General features: G+C 39.6%; 1 long non-coding RNA gene across 1 annotated transcript; it reads right to left on the bottom strand.

Annotated features, from left to right (window-relative positions):
- Positions 1-797: 797 nt before the first annotated feature.
- Positions 798-1,462, bottom strand: LOC121225110 (uncharacterized). The gene is made up of 2 exons (XR_005922967.1): positions 1,401-1,462; positions 798-1,039 (listed from the first exon to the last, which is right to left on the bottom strand). It is a non-coding gene; the product is annotated as an uncharacterized lncRNA (long non-coding RNA).
- Positions 1,463-7,489: the final 6,027 nt, after the last annotated feature.

Genomic DNA, 7,489 nt, shown 5'->3' with positions numbered 1-7,489 from the left:
TCCAAAGCCCAAATCAGCTCGAGCCCATTGGGCCTAAGCCCTATTCAGATAACAGTACACAGTGGACCGAAGCCCTTTTCATAATACAGTAGCAAGGCCTTAGCCCTTTTTAACATAACAGTGTGGCCCATAGGCCCAATTCAGTAACATAAGTAACCATAGTAGTAATGAATGCAAGCCCAACTGGGGAGACTACTCAACCCACCAACCGCTACACTGCCCCGTACCAGCCCTACACTCCATGTGGGGAATATCTCAACCCACCCAGCCCTACACTCCACAGTTGCAGCAACGCTGCTCAAATATCAGCAACTTGAGGCAAAGCCTCCAGTACGTGGATGAACCACTTTCAATACTTCCTCCATCAATACCCCAATCCCATACAACAGATATTAATAAAAGCATATCATGTAAAATACAGTATTAATCAATCATGCAGTTTAGCCAATTTAAACCATAGGGGTATTTCGGTAATTATGCTTTTTAGGGGTAATTTCGTACTTACGCAACTACACAAGTTATTTCAGTAATTTTTAGCCGTTTTATGCAATTGGTCCCACCATCTAACAAACACGCTACTTTGCCCATCTATTACCCTTATTGGTCCGTAAGCCCATTGGGCCTAGTTTTGGCCCATCTGGCCCATTTTTCTGAAGAACGCTAAAATGTCACACGAACTTACTTACCACTTTGCGGTGCTAGATCTAACAATTACTCTATGTCTTGAGAGCATTCGCATACTCACTGTATGAGCCCATTTTGCCCGGGCCCAGTGCAAAACAAAAACAAAATAAAAATAATAAACCCAAAAGTAACAGCCCATTTACAAACCCAAACTCTGACCCAAAATTCAAACCCAAACAAATCAAAATCCTAAAGCCCAAATGGCCCAAAATCTAAAACATTTTTCAGCAAAATTCAGCAGCAAACCCTAGCTGGCCGCCGCATGCCTCGCGTGGCCTCCTCGTCTGCCACGCCCAGCTCTCCATGCCACCATGTCGGCCACCTGCTCCTCCTCCACTACCAGCACCTCCATACCCTGCAAGATCAAGACAAAAAACAGGATAGAATAATAGAAAAAGGATGTAAAATGGGTTATAAAACCCGAAATGAAAAACGGAAACAGGGGTTTTTTTTGGGTTCTTCTTCTTTTTTTTGTTTGTTTTTTTTCGGCATTTGAATACAAAAAAAACAGAAGTTAGAGTTTAAAAAAAAAATACATAGATCTCTGAGATAGCAAGCATTCGGAAAAAAGGAAAGGCAAACGGAAAAGGTTACTTTTTTTTCGATTTCTATATACATATCTATACATTTTTGAAGTTAATATAAACCTAAAATCTATATATTCTAAGACCAAGAACAAATAACAAAAAAAATAAAAAAAAATATATTTTTTTTACCTTTTCCGGCCACCGCGTGCGGTGGCCGGCGCCGGCGCCGGCGAGCCTCCGGTGGCCGTCCGGTGACCGGCCCCTGGCCGGATTCCCCTCCCTTCTCTCTCCCTTCTCTCTTTTTTTTTTCTTTCCCTCTCCCCAAATGATTTTTTTGGTTAGTTTAGGCCTTATATAGCCCTCCAAAACGACGTCGTTTTGGGGGCTACACTTAAGCCCCAAAACGACGTCGTTTTGGCCATGCCCGACCCATCCGACCCGACCCGCTAGAGGATCCGCGTGTTTTCATTTGAATGGGATATTTATGCGCGCAGTCCTTCCGCTTTTCTGATGCTTCACAATTAAGTTTTTTATGGTTTTCAATTTGGCCCTATAATTTCTCGCGCTTTTCGATTTAGTCCCCGCCAATGTGCTGCGTTTTAAAGGAAAGGAATAATTGTTGTTTCGGTCCCCCAACGTTTCACGCGCGTACAATTAAGTCCCTTTTCTTTGTTTTCATTTCAAATTGGCCCCACAACTTTGTTTTTAATTCGATTTTAATCCTTTTTTCGTTTATTTTTGTATCTTTATCAAATATCCTTGTTATTTTGATATTATTAGTATTATTAGTATTACTATTATTATAACTATGTACTAGTGTATATTTTTATTACGTATATGTATACACATATATTTTTGTATTTAACATTTTTCATTTCACTTTATTTTAATATTTTATTAATGTTATGTTTGTTTCTTTTATATTCCAATGTTATCATTATTATTATTCTTATTATTTTTATTAGTTTATGCTTTGTTATATATTTATATATTTATAATACGTATATATACTTGATATATTTGTATATACCTCGGTAATATTATTACTAGTTTTCAATATACGCATATATTACCTAAATATTTTAGTATTATGTAAATATTTTAACATTATATTATATATGTATTTATATATTACGTATGTACATATACCTTTTAATATTATATTTTGTATTACGTAAATATTATTTTAAATACTGTATTGTATATATATATATATGTCCTTAGTACCACGTTACATATATATTGTGTATATACTTGTTTTCTTACCCTTATTATATTCATTGTTAATACATTTATTTTTTTTATACATGTATACGTACCCTTTTTTTATAATATTATTTTTTACACATATATGTATATATTTATCTATGTTTTCATATTCTATAATTTATATGCATTTCTTATTTTATGGCTTAAAATTATATATGCATATACATTTTTACATAATTGTATTTATTGTCATCATTGTTATTTGGTGTTTGTTTATTTATTCGTGTACACTTGTGCTTTTTTTAAATGTTAGTTCTATTTATTTATTTGTATGCTTTGTTTATGTAATCGCCTCGTCATTTCATTTTGCCTATTGCATTGTTGTTACTCACTTTACTTTGCTCACCTTGTCGTATTCGTTATTGTTTTGTCAAGCATTGACACTAAACACCAAAAGGAAAATTTTTCTAAATAAGGCAATATTTCGCGTTTGGAAACTCGAGAAAACGTGCCCTAACGTGCTGGGTTTCGATTTCTCGTTTGACTAAATAGCCAAATATCCTCTTAAAGCTTCAAAGTATGGTTTCATTAAACTATAAGGTGATCTTAGTTCCGATGGTTTAGAGTATCGTGTCCTAACGTGCTGGACGTGATATTCCTTCGGAACAAGAGAATCTTATGTTCCAATTCGCGATATCAGATTTTCTTTTAAGGATCGTATTTTTTTAAAACTCTTCAAATTTTTAATTTTCGACACTAAGACACTAATTAATCAACTAGGTACCAATTTTGGGCGTATCGAGGGTGCTAATCCTTCCTCGTGCGTAACCGGCTCCCGAACTCATTTTTCTGAATTTCGTAGACCAAAATCGTTGTTTTAATAAAATTAAATCATTTATTAAAAACAACCACTTTTTGAGGTGACCCGATCACACCTCGTCAAAAAAGGATTGGTGGCGACTCCCGTTTTCATTCTTTTTTTAAATCCAAGTCGACCCCGTTTTCATCCAAAAAATGGTGTCAACAGCTTGGCGACTCCGCTGGGGACGATAAGAGAGTCAAGCCACGTGTTGATTATTTCTTGTCTTTTTGTCGAAAGTTGAAAATTCGATTTAGATTTACGATCCTCTCATCTCTTTTGTTTTGAGTTACATTTTTATCGTGTTCTGTATTTTATTTTATACCTCCGCACATTCCATTGCATGACCGTTGGTCACACCTTTTAAGTGGGAGTGAGAAACTACGCCTTCGTGAGGTTTTCACCTCCGCATGGGATAGTGAATCGCTTCCGGGATACATCCGTACCTATGTCTTCGTGAGATTTTCATCTCCGCATAGCCATAGGGAAATGTATTCCCCTGAACTGAACTCGGTCCATATGAGCCTATAATGGGTGAGGATCGAGGAATCTGCTGGTTCAGGTACCCTCACTTTAGAACCAAACCACACATAGCGAGCCATAAGAACCCACCGAGATAGAGCTATTCCAGACCCTAGTGCTTACCGAATAGATGCTTTATTTATTATTGTTTATTTTAAATCCTAGATCTAATTTGCTTTGTTTGTGATTGCATGGCATTTTCATTTCAAAAGAGGTGTCGATTCACGTTCAGTATAGATAGAAAGCTTATCATGGAAAAGAGGTTTCTTGATAAAGTAGAAGACAATGCAGCTGTACGATTATGGGCTGAGACGATGTGGAGAGAGAAAGGCGATAGTCTTGCAGAAGGGTACGTATCAGAGTTATGGGACTTCACCCGTATCAGCGTAGTCCAAAATGATCTGCGAGAAATGAAGGAAATATGGGATCAATGGGACGACGGGACCAAGCAGATGTTTTACTGTGATTACGGGGACTTGCCTCACCTACTTGGTGTCAAAGTGGACAAGCATTTATTCCGAGCCCTAGCCCAGTTTTGGAATCCTGCTTACAGTTGTTTCACTTTTGGAAAAGTGGACTTGGTGCCCACCGTGGAAGAATATACGACCTTGCTTCGGTGTCCAAAGATTTAAATTGACAAGGCCTACTCTAGAGCTGCTAGTGTCCCAACATTATTAAAAAAATTGATGAGTATTACGGGGATGAGCGAACAGTGGGTCGCTGCCCGAATCCAACAGAAAGGAGACAGTAAATGCGTTCCTTGGAAAAGCTTGCGAGATTTAGTATTAGCACACCCTGATGTGAAGAAAAGAGTGGATGTCTTCACTCTAGGTATCTATGGTTTGGTAATTTTCCCTAGAGCTTTAGGGCACGTAGATGAGGCCGTCTCTGATTTGTTCGATCGGCTTAGTAAGGGAGTCACGCCCATCCCGGCAATCTTAGCAGAAACCTTCAGATCTCTAAGCGCATGTCGAAGAGCAGGGGAGGGAAGGTTCATCGGATGCGCACAGCTACTATTGGTGTGGTTCCATAGTCACTTTTGGAAGGTGGAAAATGTCTCCTATCGAGTCTTCTCAGAAGACTATTCCCCATTGAAGGAACAAGTTGCTACACCAAGACGAGACGACATCACGGAAGAGAAGTGGATGACGATTCTCCAAAACCTTCAGGAGGATGACGTTGAATGGAAAGCTCCTTGGATGGTACCCGACGAGATCCTGTATCGATGTGGGGATTTCAACTGGGTCCCTTTACTCGGAATTTGGGGAGCTGTCGGTTATGCCCCTTTACTCGTATTAAGACAATATAGATCGAGACAGTTCATACCAGCAACACAAGGGCTGGCTCAATGTGAGTTTTCTTATAAGGATGAAAACTACAAGAAAAAAACTCGAGAAATATCTAACGCTTGGAAACAGGTTCACCGAATGAAAAGATTCACCGTAGGAGCGATGACAACTTCAGAATATTATGGGTGGTGGAGTAAAAGAGTCAATGACAACATCCCTAAACCGAGGGAAGATTGCGTTCAGTCTATAGAGGAGCATCTACAAGTAGTTCCGTCAGAATTAGAGATCATCAAACGAGACTTTGAGAAAAGAAATTCTGAGTTGGGAAAGAGGATAGAACAGTTAGAAGAAGAAAGAGTGCATTTGGGATTAGACATCGATATCCACAAGCTAGAAGCCGAGAAATTAAGGAAGGGAAAGAACAAAGCTGAAGAGGATTTGATAGTCTAAAAACAGATTACAAGAAGCTGCGGTTGTCGATGAGAACTGTCGGTCTGGGTAAAACGTCAGAGCAGTGGCGACAAGAGATCAATGAGGAAAAGAATAGGGCCGATCAATGGGAAAAGAAATTTCAAGATGCTCGAGCTCGAGAAAACGCTTTGGAAAGGAGTTTGTTAGAGTGCCGAAATGAGAAGGCAGGATTAAAGGCCAAAGTGACAGAGCTAGAAAAGTCACTTCACTCGTACCGTAGTCGCAACTCCATGATCGAACTAAGAGCAAGCTTAAATAAGATCGAAGAACTGAAAGAAAAGGTAGAGGAGCTTGAGGACGCATTACACAATTCTGAGCTACGAATGGAGCTTCTTGAGAGGAGTAATGATCAATGGCAAGAGTAATTCCATCATTCTCAAAGGCAGATTAGAGATAGAGATTACGTTATGGGCGAAGCTGTGACTCAAGTGCGGGAAGTGGCTGATCATCTGCAAACATTAGCAGTCCAGGCCGATGTATTGAGTTTAAAATATGAGTCAGAATCAAGCCGAGGTCGAGATTTAGCTTGGCTTCTTAGGAAGGTTAAGGCTTTGGGTATAAAGGCGAAGCCGTATATGTAATTTATTTTATGTAAAGAAATTTGCTTTCTAGTTGAGTTTTCTAATGAAATTGAATTCGAATCAATGCCTCTTTTTTTTCTTTTGCATTCATCTCATACATTTGCATTACATCTCATAAAATGACCCTAATAAAATTAAATTATGACAGTTACCCTGGAAACCAACAAAATCTAATCAAATATCACTACGGTACTCGTCGCCAAACAAAAGCAATGGATCAAAGGATGGAAAGATTGGAACAGTTGCAACGAGAGATGCAAGATCAGATGCATGAACGACTGGAAAAAATCCAGCAAGACATGTTAGAATCCCAGAACACTGTGATGAACCAATTAAAGCAGTTATTGGCTGGAGGAAATAAAGGAAAAGACCCCGTAGTCGATGCGGGGGAAGATCACGATGACCCTATTTATCCTCCAGGTTTCACCCAAACTAACATTCAAGCACAACCAGAGGTGTACCCACAGAGGGTACCGGTTACCATTAGACCTCAATGTCTGGCTGGTACCTCGGTACCATTGCATTTTCAAATGGGCTCGGGTTCTAATCCCGGGGATAATCCCACTAATCTTGTGGTCCCAGACCTCGATGATGTGGCAGAAACAGAAAAAACAAGAATGAACCTGCCAAAACAACTAGAGGACCGATGTAGATGGTTAGAGGAAAAATTTAGAGTCATGGAGAACATCGACTATCATCGCGGGGTTGACGCCAAGGATCTGAGTTTGGTCCCTGATTTAGTACTCCCACCTAAGTTCAAATGCCGGAATTCGAAAAATATAATGGGACTAGTTGTCCTGAAGCTCATATAACTATGTTCTGTCGAAGAATGACAGGATATGTCAACAACGATCAGCTGTTAATCCACTGCTTCCAGGACAGTTTGATCGGATCTCCAGCCAAATGGTACAACCAACTGAGTCGTGCTAGAGTTAGTTCATGGAGAGACTTGGCGCAAGCTTTTATGAAGCAATACAGTCATGTAACGGATATAACACCCGATCGAATTACGTTACAAAACATGGAGAAAAAGCCTAGCGAGAATTTCAGGCAGTACGCCCAACGATGGAGAGAAGTGGCAACACAAGTCCAGCCGCCCCTTTTGGAAAAAGAGGTCACCATGTTGTTTATCAACACTTTGAAAGCCCCGTTCATCAACCACATGTTGGGAGTGCTACAAGAGCTTCTCGGATATGGTAATGTCTGGTGAAATGATTGAGAATGCGGTAAGAAGCGTAAGATTGACACGGGGAAACTTCAAAGACCAGCCCCAAGGAAAAAAGAGGGCGAAGTAAACAACGTAAGCACATATAGCAAGAGCCATTCAAAACCGATTACCGTTGGCCC

Source organism: Gossypium hirsutum, chromosome A03 (genome assembly GCF_007990345.1).
Source record: "Gossypium hirsutum isolate 1008001.06 chromosome A03, Gossypium_hirsutum_v2.1, whole genome shotgun sequence".
In the NCBI taxonomy this organism is placed as follows: domain Eukaryota; kingdom Viridiplantae; phylum Streptophyta; class Magnoliopsida; order Malvales; family Malvaceae; genus Gossypium; species Gossypium hirsutum.
This window is presented reverse-complemented; position numbering and strand designations above follow the sequence as displayed.